Genomic DNA, 12,819 nt, shown 5'->3' with positions numbered 1-12,819 from the left:
TTACAATCAGGTCAATGATCCAATTTATGATGAGGAGGGCATTTATGTTTTTTGAATAGACAAGAGATCAAGAGTAAGATATTGTACTTTTTATGCGAGTGCAAAGTCGTACTCTGCAACAACAGTCTTTCCAGCTGAAGTATGAGCTGCTACAAAAACTGATTCCCCCTTCTCAAGATAATATATAGCCTATAATCATAAAGCAAAAAGATGTATATGAGTTTAACCCTATTTAATTTTATATCAAAATTAATATTAATATTACATCCATTTGGAATGCATCTAGTTCAGAAGGGAAATCCAATGCCATATCTGGAACAAGTTCATTAAAATTATCTGCAATCCCATCACTACCCCCTGTAACTGCCCAAACCTGCAAAATAAACACACTCACTAAGCAAAAAAGAATCATGCAAAAAAGTTTGAAGCATTTCAATCCTAATCAAAAGATACTTTTGGCTCCTTCTGTCGACCACCATCTCCGAAATCGAAATCATCCAATCCTTTGGTCAAGCCTTTAGATCCCGTTGACAAAATTTGATCAATAACAGATGATTCAGTGTCAAGTGAATCCGGTTTATTTTCATCTTCTAATGGAACAGATTTTGGAGACCCCAATTCAATCACATTGATTTCTAAATCAGGTGTATCTCCTACATGATGATCAATGTTATCATTATCAACCTCCCATAAAAAAAAAATCCTCATAGTCATAATACAAAGAAATAAAAAAGATGAGTAGGGGTGTTTGTGTTCTAAACTGGATATCTGAAATGTCAGATACTGGATTAATCCAACAATCATTCCCTCATTCCATTGTCAAACTCAAACCACTGGAATTGGATTCCATTCAGTTTAATAGTGGTCTAAATCCCGAAAAGAAGGGAAGAATAATTGGAGGAAAAGAGTTGAATCACACATACCATCAATAGGAACTTCCATAACATCCTCTTCCCAAGCTCTTTTAAATAAGTCATCAAACTGAACAGATAAAGTACTCTGCAGAGACAACAACATATTAACTAGAAAGAATGAAACAATGGAGTCTGATTTTGATTTTGAGAATTAAACCTTGTACTTCTCACATAAAATGCAAGAAAGTACGTTGCTATTACTTGCATTTAACCCTTTACAGAATTGTAAAAGACATTATTTGTTTTAAGTTTAAAAATATGATGTCATTGCAGTACTTTGTTGTTTTTAATCTACAACAGAACATTTTTAATTAGAAAGGTAACTCGTTACACTTGGTATTTAATTGTGGGGTCATGAACCAATCCTTCAGCCTTCATCAAGTTCCCAAGGTTGTTGTGAGCGTCAACTTACATAAATATAAATATATATATATATATATATATATATATATATATATATATATATATATATATATATATATATATAATTAGAAACCAAATAAGCAATAAATCAGAAGCAAACTCATTCAAACTATCAACTATGCTATAACAAGACCAAAAGGCTAAAAATGTAATATTGTCAAAACCTTGATTTGTCTTCTAAGTATATTTTCAACCTTAATAAACATTCTTTTCCTGTCATCCCAATCACATACACACTAGGAAAATAAAAGTGTCAAAAATTGTTCGATTAGCAAGTCGTAGAGAAATTACAAGTTGATTCATGAAAAAAGGGCTAAAATGTAAGTGCAAGAAACAGTTGTAATGTGTGGAGCAGATTACAAGTTGCTTCAGGAAAGTCAGAACGTAATGTGTGGAGCAGATTACAAGTTGCTTCAGGAAAGTTAGAACTCTCCTTAATCCATCTGCATTGTTCCTCAATACTTAATGCTTTAGGGATGAAATAGAAATCTGACAACACATAGTTATCAAGTATCAAGTATATGTATAAACACATTAACCACATAACATAACTATAAGAGAATGGAGAAGAAATATCGAGAGAAAAAAAGGGGAGAATGGAGAAGAGATATCGAGAGAAAAAAAAAGAGCGAGAGGTTGTAAAACCCTAAATCTCCTTGACGGGGAGGAATAACAAAGATATATTGCGATTTATTTTTGGAGGAGGCACGACCAACTTTACCTTAGACGATGCTTGAATCGTACCTATCTAGGGCTTCATTAGTTCATAGATGGCGATAGGGAGAAGTTGTAAAACCCTAAATCTCCTTGTAAGTATGGCACAAGCACAATGTAACGAGCCCTAAATCGTAGTCTTGTGAGCGTGAGGATCCGAAAATGGTTGGCTCTTAAACAAATGCTTGTAAACTTGAGCGGTAGTTACAGTCTCGGTGATGTGAGGTGAGCTCGGGGTTGCCGGCAGGAAGAGGTGAGCGGAGGTCTCCAGTGGGAGGAGGTGAGTGGAGATGAGTAGAAGTGAGCAGATGTAGCGAACAAAGATCATCTTAAAAAAAAAAAACCCTAGATCCCCTGCGACTTTGTTGTAAGAAGCGCGTTCATTTTTAAGAATTATAAAGCGACATGCCTGCACGACGCACCTTTTAATAGGTGTCATCCGTGTTTTTTTAAATTATAAAGCGAAATGCCTGCACGTCACGCTTTTTTTAATGGGCGCCCTCCGTGTTTTTTTTCCTGACACTAATTTTAGGTCACGCAAAAATGCGTGTCCTAAATTCTCCATTTTTTTGGGAGATGACATTATTTTTAGGGCACACACTTTTGCGTATCGTAAATCACCGCGTGAAATTGTTCACGTGTCATTAAAGGCCTATATTCTAGTAGTGAGGATGTATATCATTAACTCCAGACATCTACATGAGATAAACACTTCTAGTTTTATATATATATATATATATATATATATATATATATATATATATATATATATATATATATATATATATATGTAACCACCATTGTGCAAAACCAAACCATGGGTCGATAACACCACACCAGGCAAACAAATTAGGGCAAACATGTCCTATGAAATGCGCAACATTCATATATCTATAATAAAAAATAAAAGTAGTACAAGGCAAATAGTTTTCCTTACCCGAGTTATACCAACAAAGAGCGAGAACCAATACACATTCGAATGCCTATAAAAGTAGAGCATCACTAAAGGAAAGGCATAGAACTTTCTGACCATCTGCAATTTAGCAATAGTTCAAACCAACATCTAACTTAGTCATCAAAGAGCAATATAGGAGTCCATCCCTTCTTATAGCTTTCTAACCTAGCATTTGTTATTCACTAAAATTGGCATAAAAGAGAATTTTTCTTGATTTACTTAAAACAGAATTAGGAATGTGTTTATTTGGAAATTTTTTCTTGTAAATCATCTTACTTTTGATTCATATGATGATTCATTTGTTGCTTCACGAAAAAAGGAGATGTATATACAAAATTTCTAACCTTCCAACCAAAATTTTCATTCCTCTCTCTCTCTCTCTCTCTCTCTCTATATATATATATATATATATATATATATATATATATATATATATATATATATATATATATATATATATATATATATAAAGAAAATCCATGAATTTGGTTAAAATGGTTGGCTACTAATCATAAAAGTACACATGTAGTTTACTTTATTGATTAATTGATAAGTAGTGAACATTCATTCCGGTTCCTATTCTAAATTCTTCAGCTTTATCATTTGTCCCCGTATCATTGCAATCAATACCACTGAAAGAATTGTTCTCGTTTAAAAAATCACATTATTATTATTATTTCAATTTTCACTCATATAGTTTTTTTTAATTAATAACAAAAGGGTATATTTGTAATTTGTGAAAAATGTACCTTTCTTATTCGTATCAGGCTAGAGAGTCGAGCAACATTCCCCCTCATCGCAATTATGTGCAATAGCCCAACTGTTTTGATCAATTACATGTCTTCAATTGTTTCATTACCATGAAGGCTAGCATTGTAATTTAATATTAAAGGAGGGTCTGCCTTTTTAGACTCTAGAGATACATATAAGTTGTTTTTCAAAATGGTCCACCTTGAATGATCAAATCAGCCACCTGCTTAACAAAAATTACAACTCAAAAATTCAGTTACAAGCTCATATTATAGTAGATAGATTTAAATGAAAAGAACATAATAAGGTAGATTAACAAACTGGTGGGTCTAGTGTATCCTATATGTAAAGCTTTTATTAGAAAAATATGTCAATTTGTTTTTTATGACTAAATACTAATTATCAAAATAACAACATGCAGAGATATTTTTTAAAAATAGTACTAATTAAATCATATGAATAAAGAAAACAATTTATAATATAGTAACTATTAGAGCGCATAATTAACTGATCCTTTTCGAATAATTAAAACTTAAAACTAATTTGAGAAATAAAATGACCTTTCAATTCAAAAGTAAGTGAGCAAGGCCACGATTCTTGATAGAGATGACCACCATTTGATTTCAATCCCTTGAGTTGTGGTAGAGTATTAAAATATCTAAACATGTCTTGTAGAGCTCTAACAGTGAATATTACACAAAAGTATTAGATATTGTACTTTGTGTCAGCATAATCACCTTACTGTTGAAAGTTAATCTAGACTTAAGGGCATTTTGGTAACTAAGTTACTTAATTAGTAGTTATGGAAGTTATTTCAATCGCCAGAATTGAAAGGGTGTGATCGTTCATCAAGAGTTGCAATGTTTCATGCTGTGTCTGTATCAATATTATGTCCATGTATCAATGTAAAATGTGTTGATATTGTGATTAATAATAAAATCCCGTTTTGTTGCACAAGAGTTTTTTCTGTTCTATCTTTTGTCTTCAATGTTTCTCTAACACTTACGAACCCTACAGAAGTTTAACTATTTATAGATGTTCCTATGGGAATATCAGGTAGAATGAAAGCAATTAAAATATAACCTCTACAGAAGGGATTAATGAAGCCATAATTATGAACCTCTTTTTGAGCTATATTAGACGTTTTTTCATCAAAACTGAAAGGAACAGAAAAAAAAAACATATCCGATTTAAAATATGATGTATATGGAAAGAAAACCTTAAAATGAAACTGCCAACCGATTCAAAGTGGCATTGGATGTTTGATGGAACTCTAAGACGAGGAGTAGCGGCGAAGAAGCAGTGATGGTGGTAGGTTTAGCAGACGATGGAGAAGCTAGGGTTTCAACGGTAAATCAACCAATAAAAGCGGAAACAATATCCGTTTCCAAGATGGAACTCTCTGATGTGATTTGTCTTAAACAAACAGCCATTAAAATGAAAAGTTCATACCCTCTTCAAAAGACGTAACTCTGAGCGGGGCAGGTGGTGCATGCCGTTTCTTGCATCAAATACAATCCGAAGGAAAATACTAAACCCTAGAACTAGGTTATATTAATTTACCTTGAAAAACCGCAATACTCTTTTAAATTATACAACTTTCTGATTATGAAAAACTCAAAAAAAGGGTTCAACTTTGAGGAAGGAAGCATCACATGTGAAGGCATGAAAAAGAAGAGACTGATGACTACGCCATCCAATTTGAACGTACCTTCCCAAAAATCAAAACTTCCTTCCTCGTGTGTGGATGACAATCGACCTACAAAGCGACGATTAGTGCATGAAATAAAACCGGAAGACGAAAATTGTAGGAGTCGCAGAAAATAGAAGGGGTGGAAAACGTGTATGCATCTGATTGAAAGCAGGAAATAGAGGGGACATAACACGTCATTTGAACACTAATCCCCTTCTCCCACTTTTAATATGAAAAAGTTAGGGGGCAAAAACTAAAATGGGAAAAACGTTAATCACAAAAAAGAAATAGGAAAAAGCTTAAGGGCCAGAAGACAGGAACAACAAAAGTCCAGGGATAATAATTCAAAATATTCATAAGGAGGCTTTGTAATATATATATATATATATATATATATATATATATATATATATATATATATATATATATATATATATATATATATATATATATATATATATATATATATATATATGGTTAGGTTATTTTGTTTCTATTAACTATTTTATGTCAGAATGCACAGATCTGACCATCAGATGAAATATAATCAAAGGTCAATGATCTGAGGGTCTATGATAGTACAATAGGACAACATGTACCATATAATCATACAAAATTTAGCATAAGGGCATTGTAGTCAATTGAGACAAATTTAAAAAATGAAAAATCGAGATTTATGGGATAATTAATGATTTTGATCTAAAAAATCTGAATTTTTTTCAAATTAATTCAATTTCAAACGTAATTTGTAAACATAAACCGATTTTATTCTATCAGAATGTTATTTTGTTAGAATGATATTCTGTAATTCTGTCAGAATGGTATACAACTATGAACATAATACTATAAAAACATATTATCAACACCAATAATTTATACTGAATACAAATTTTATATAAGATGAATTTTAATAGTTTAGAATAGGTAATTACATTTATTTTTAAAGAATACAACCATGAAAATTAACTACATTTATTCTTGAAATCTCTTGCAAAAAAATATCGGCATTCTTGAAAGAATCCTCATTCACTTTCTTGTTTCGTTTCTAGATGTCTTGTGTATGTTTGACCTCTAAGTCACTTCAAAATATGCTAGCATTCTATGAGATTGACATTTTGTGAGATTCGCATTCTGTCAGAATTGTATTGCATGAGAATAATTTTATATAAGGAGTATTTCCCATTAGGTCTTCAAGTCATTTCTATCACAAATTCATTGCCAAATATTTTGTAGTGATACACTTGTAACAACTGCACATTAAACATATAAATAATTAACTACAATTCTATCAGAATACATCAATAATATTCTTACAGAATAAACTATTCTTGCAGAATGGTTTTGAATATTCTTAAAGAATTTGTATTATCAAGAATATGTCCAACCAACAAAACATTTCAAATATAAATATATGAAAAGATCATGTTAACACAAAAGGTGACTAAGAAAAAAACAATTAGAATATATAAACAATTTCCGTAAGGGACCAATTTTTAATCGAAAAAAGACTCCAAAACTACAAATATACCAAAAATTGTATTTTTGTTAGTTTTCTTCCTAAAATCGTGTATCTTGTTCTCTTCCTCCATCTTGATTGGAAAATTTTCTATATTATATGAACATTTAACCTATAAAATCAATGAGATACAAAAAAAATAAAATAAAAAAAAATAACAAAATTGCTTGTCTTTTTGGAAAACTTGTGCGTCAAATTGAGATCTCACTTAAGAAATAAGAGTCTTTATCCTTCCAAAATGATTGAATATATATATATATATATATATATATATATATATATATATATATATATATATATATATATATATATATTCTTTTTTAAAACAATTAGTTTCTCAAAACTTATATCGATTAAAACACACCACTAAGCATTTAATCAAACATTGAAGGAATGATCACCTTCGATATGAGTAAAATATCAAACTAACCTTGATAATTGCAATGTTGGGTTCTTGAATTGCCACGCGAAGATTACATCAAATGCATAGCAACGTTTTGCTAATTTCCCAAAACGTTAAAATTTTTAAACCATTTGATTTGGAAAAATATAAGCAGACGAAGATTGGTTTTTATGACATCCCCAAAATCACGGCTAGAAAAGACCGATTTTGTTTATGTTTTGTTTAAAAATTAGAGTAACATTTTAAATAAAAGTGTTGCGGAATTTGTCCCAAAACAAAATATGAAAAACATTTATCAAAAGCATTTCCAAATAAATGTATTTCATTAAAAGACTTGGAATGTCATATTCGATACAGAACAAAAGCATAAACAGTACAATATAAGCCTTACTACATTATTTTATATCTACAGGCCTATATCCGTAGTCCCTCATCCAAAACATTACATCTATGCTCATGCGCCACTAGCTGTAATACAAGAAACTGAGTGGGTCAGGCTTGGGAGCCTGGTGAGCACATAGGGTTTTGAACCCACAATAAATAAGTTTATTAAATTCATCAATCAACAATAACCCAATTACCCGTTCCTGTTATGCTCACTTTACGTCCCTAAACACCTATCATAAGGGACCTAGCCTAAGGATCATCATCGAGATGGACACTACTGCTAAGGGGATTCCTCCGCAATAAATGTCCTTAAAGCAACCATGTGGGGGATGGAGTACACCGGTGAACACATCGTTCACAAACACCTACAGGTTGCGAGCCTGCTAGTGTTCCACTGGACTGTTATGTGGGGGATGGAGTACACCGGTGAACACATCGTTCACAAACACCTACAGGTTGCGAGCCTGCTAGTGCTCCACTAGACTGTCTAGAAGAGTCAGTGGTCGTCATCCATACTCCGCTAGATGACAGAATCAACAACATCAACATCGAGGCCTCTCATCATTTTATCACACATCACCTATTACATCTACCCATGTTTTACCCCAACATTTTCGTAGATATAAAATACATATACAGTTTAAATCATTGAAAACGTGTATAAAAATGTTCATCCAGCATAGATAGCAAGTATTAAGATAATATGCACACATAGCACGTAATTTATATAAAATACTTCATATCTATGTGTAAGCTGAAGTAACTATGCACTCACCTGAAAGGTGGTGACTCAGCACTCGGACAGCGCTTCGATACTCTCAAAACAATTTTCCTTCGATAAAACCTAGTACGAATACCACTAGGGTTTAGTCTAACGATAACCGCGACGAATTAATATTCTTGCTATTATTATTATTATATAAGCGTTAAATAACACTCAATATAACTCATAATAATAGCCCGAATAATTATTTTAAGGACCTAATAACATTACTATAATTATTTGAAAGCTATATTAAAATTTGCATAAACGTAGCTCAATTATAGCGGATTTTGAAGAAAACCGGGTTTTATTTGGAGCAGCGTTTCGAAACCAAAAGACACTTTTTCTCGGGACTCCGGGAGCCTCGGGGCTTTCCTTAGGGTGCTAGGGGTTCACCTAGACTTTAGGGGACTCAAAAGGGGCTAGAGAGAGAAAGTTCTTAGAGAGAGAATGAGATTTGGTGCAAGAAAACCGGCTGCCCTCGCTGCCTTTTTATAGCCTGCGAGGCCTCGGACTACGCTGGGTGTAGACCTTGGCTACGCGGGGGGTAAGGCTCGGATAAGGCTTCCAACTGGCTTCGCATGTGGACCGATCTCGGAGTGGATAAGAACCGGAGTCCGCGGGGCATAGCGAAGCGACGTGTCGCCATCCGAAGCGAGCACCGTGGTCAGCAAGCGACGGCTCAGATGCAACCACGTCATCGATTTCGCAACAGACTTCGCAATTTTACTTTCCGACTTCTAAAATTCATAACTTTCGCATAGCACGCGAAGGTGGGAACGTACTCTACAACTTTTGTTTAGACTCCGTTGGCTAACTTCGACTCTATTTTAAAAGTTATATTATTAACAGGCTGGGACAGGATTGGTCCGTTAAATTCTCATAACTTCTTCACCCGACGTCCGTTTTCGCCGATCTTTTTCTCGTTACGCTACTCTCAACGAGTTCTTCGATTCTCGTTTAGGTTGTGTCAGCTAAAAACCGCTCGATCTAATATTCGAATTTCAGGTTGTACACTGCTAATCCGAAACTTCGAAGAATCGTAACTTCTTCATACGAAGTCAGATTTGGGCGTTCTTTTTATGGAAACTCTTGGTTTAACGCATTCTATGACTTTCGTTTAGATCGCTAAGGCTAAATCTCACTGTATCGTAAATTCACTATTTACGCTTCCTGGTATCGTGCCGGTTCTGTCGTGAAACTTCGACGGGTCATAACTTCTTCGTTATAACTCGGATTTCGGCGTTCTTTATATCCCCAGAATCCTTGTTTCGGCCACTACAACTTTATGTAAAGATATCGGGCTTATCTCACACTTTAATTTTGACGCTTATTTTTATCTTTTATTTATTAAATATTTATAAATACATAATAAGCATAAAAATTCACATAATTCATATAATTCACATAATACTCAAATATTTCATCTTTATTACTTCAAAAAGAGTTACAATAGTTGAACTAGATTATTACATTGTCTGAAAATGCTTAGCCCTGAAGCCCGGGCGTTACAATTCTCTCCCCCTTAGGATGATTCCGTCCAGGAATCATGCATCAACAAACAGATGTGGGTAGCGACTCATCATGTCACTTTATGTTTCCCACGTGAGATTCGGCCCATTCGAATGTTTCCATTGGACTAGCACTAAGTCGACCATCTTGCGTCGTAACTTCTTAGTCTTACGGTCAACAATTGCCTCATGCTGTTCAATCAGCCTTTTATTCTCATCCATCCTTAACTCTGAGATTGGAATTATGTTGGGAACTTCTCCCGTGAATTTCCTCAAATAACACACATGGAAGGTGTTATGTATACCATCGAGTTCTTCGGGTAATTCGATCTTATAAGCTTGGTTCCCAATCTTCTGAAGAACTTTGAATGGTCCAATGAACCTTGGACTCAGCTTTCCTCGTTTCTCGAACCGTATAAGTCCCTTCCACGGTGAGACTTTTAGCAAAACTGAATCCCCAACTTCGAAGGTTACCGGTCGTCTTTTCTTATCAGCATAGCTCTTCTGACGATCTTGAGCTGCTAACATTCTTTCCCTAATCACCTTCAACTTCTCAACACTCTCATGGACTATATCGGGGCCCATAAACTGCTTCTCTCTAGTTTCAAGCCAACAAGACGGCGTACGACACTTCTGTCCATACAATGCTTGATAAGGTGCCATCTTGATGCTCGAGTGGAAACTGTTGTTGTAGGAGAATTCTACCAGAGGTAAGTGCTCGTCCCAGTTCCCTTGGAACTCGAGGGTACATGCTCTCAGCATATCTTCCAGTGTCTGAATTGTTCTTTCGCTTTGACCATCAGTTTGTGGATGGTAAGCAGTACTCAAACACAACTTTGTACCCAAATCCTCTTGTAGACTCCTCCAAAACCTCGACGTGAAACGACTACCACGATCTAATACGATTGTAAGAGGAACACCGTGAAGTATTACAATCTCCTTCACATAAGCATTTGCGAGCTTATCCATAGACCACTTCTCATTGGCTGCTATGAAGTGTGCACTCTTGGTGAAACGATCCACGACTACCCAAATCATGTCGTGACCGTTCTTTGTCCTGGGTAGTTTAGTCACAAAATCCATGGTGATGTCTTCCCATTTACCCATGGGTACAGGTAAAGGTTCTAAACTCCCATACGATTTCTGATATTATGCCTTAACTCTTGCACATGTCACACACTCGGCTACATACTTCGCAACATCTAGCTTCATTGTCGGCCACCAGTAGTATGGTTTTAGTTCCCTATACATTTTAGTGCTACCGGGATGAATCGAGTACATGGTCTTGTGTGCTTCTTCCATCAGAAGATCTCTTATTCCTCCCGTCTTAGGTACCCAAATCCGATCTTGGAATACCTTCAGTCCTCGACTGTTTGTACCGAACACTAACGTTTTGCCCAAACGTTCTTCCTTTCGGTCATTCTTCTCAAAGCTTCTTCTTGGGCTTTCCCGATACTTTCCACAATTTTCGAGATGACTTCAATTCTCAACGCTCTTGGCCTTTTCCTTTCAAGGCTGACTTTCTGACTGAGAGCATCAGCGACAACATTTGCTTTACCGGGATGGTAAAGTATCCCACAGTCATAGTCCTTGAGTAACTCTAGCCAGCGTCGTTGCCTCATGTTCAATTCTTTCTAATTAAAGAGATACTGGAGACTCTTATGATCAGTGAAAATCTTGCACTTCGTGCCGTAGAGGTAATGCCTCCATATCTTTAAGGCAAATACTACCGCTGCCAACTCCAGATCATGAGTGGGGTATTTCTTTTCGTGCTCTTTAAATTGTCGAGAGGCGTATGCTATCACCTTTTCTCTTTGGGTTGGAACACAACCCAAACCGACTCCAGAAGCGTCACTATAAACCGCAAAATCTTCAACTCCATCGGGTAGAGAAAGTATCGGTTCTTCACATAACTTCTTCTTTAGCTTCTCGAATGCCTCATTGTGTTTCTCACTCCACGTATATGTAGCTCCTTTATGGGTCAAAGCTGTTAATGGAGCAGCTATCGAAGAAAAGCCTTGGATAAATCGTCGGTAATATCCGGCTAATCCTAGAAAGCTTTGGATCTCCATGGGATTCTTTGGACGTTCCCACTTCATTACAGCTTCGATGTTTGCTGGGTCAACCATTATCCCTTCTTGGTTAACCACATGACCCAAGAATTAGACTTTTTGGATCCAAAAATCACACTTGGAGAACTTAGCGTAAAGCTTCTCCTTCTTTAACACTTCCAACACTTCCCGTAGATGCTTGCCATGCTCCTCCTGGCTTTTCGAGTAGATCAGAATGTCGTCGATGAACACTATCACAGATTTATCGAGGAATGGTTTACAAACCCTGTTCATCAAATCCATGAATGTTGCTGGAACATTGGTTAGTCCGAATGACATAACCAAGAACTCATAGTGTCCATATCTCATTCTAAATGCAATCTTTTCAATATCCTGCTCTCTTACCTTCAGCTGATGATATCCTGACCTAAGATCGATCTTTGAGAAGTAGCTCGAACCTTGCAGCTGATCGAATAGGTCATCAATCCTCGGCAATGGATAATTGTTCTTCACCGTTGCCTTATTCAGCCCTCAGTAGTCTATGCACATCCTCATGCTTCCGTCCTTCTTCTTCATGAATAACACCGGAGCTCCTCAGGGCGATGAACTAGGTCAAATGAAACCGTTGTCCAACAACTCCTGAAGTTGCGTCATAAGCTCCTTCATCTCCGTCGGTGCTAATCGGTAAGGTGCCTTTGCTATCGGTGTTGTACCTGGTAACAAGTCTATACGAAACTCC

Source organism: Lactuca sativa, chromosome 5 (assembly GCF_002870075.4).
Source record: "Lactuca sativa cultivar Salinas chromosome 5, Lsat_Salinas_v11, whole genome shotgun sequence".
Classification (NCBI taxonomy): Eukaryota; Viridiplantae; Streptophyta; class Magnoliopsida; order Asterales; family Asteraceae; genus Lactuca; species Lactuca sativa.
Note: the sequence above shows the minus strand (reverse complement) of the source record.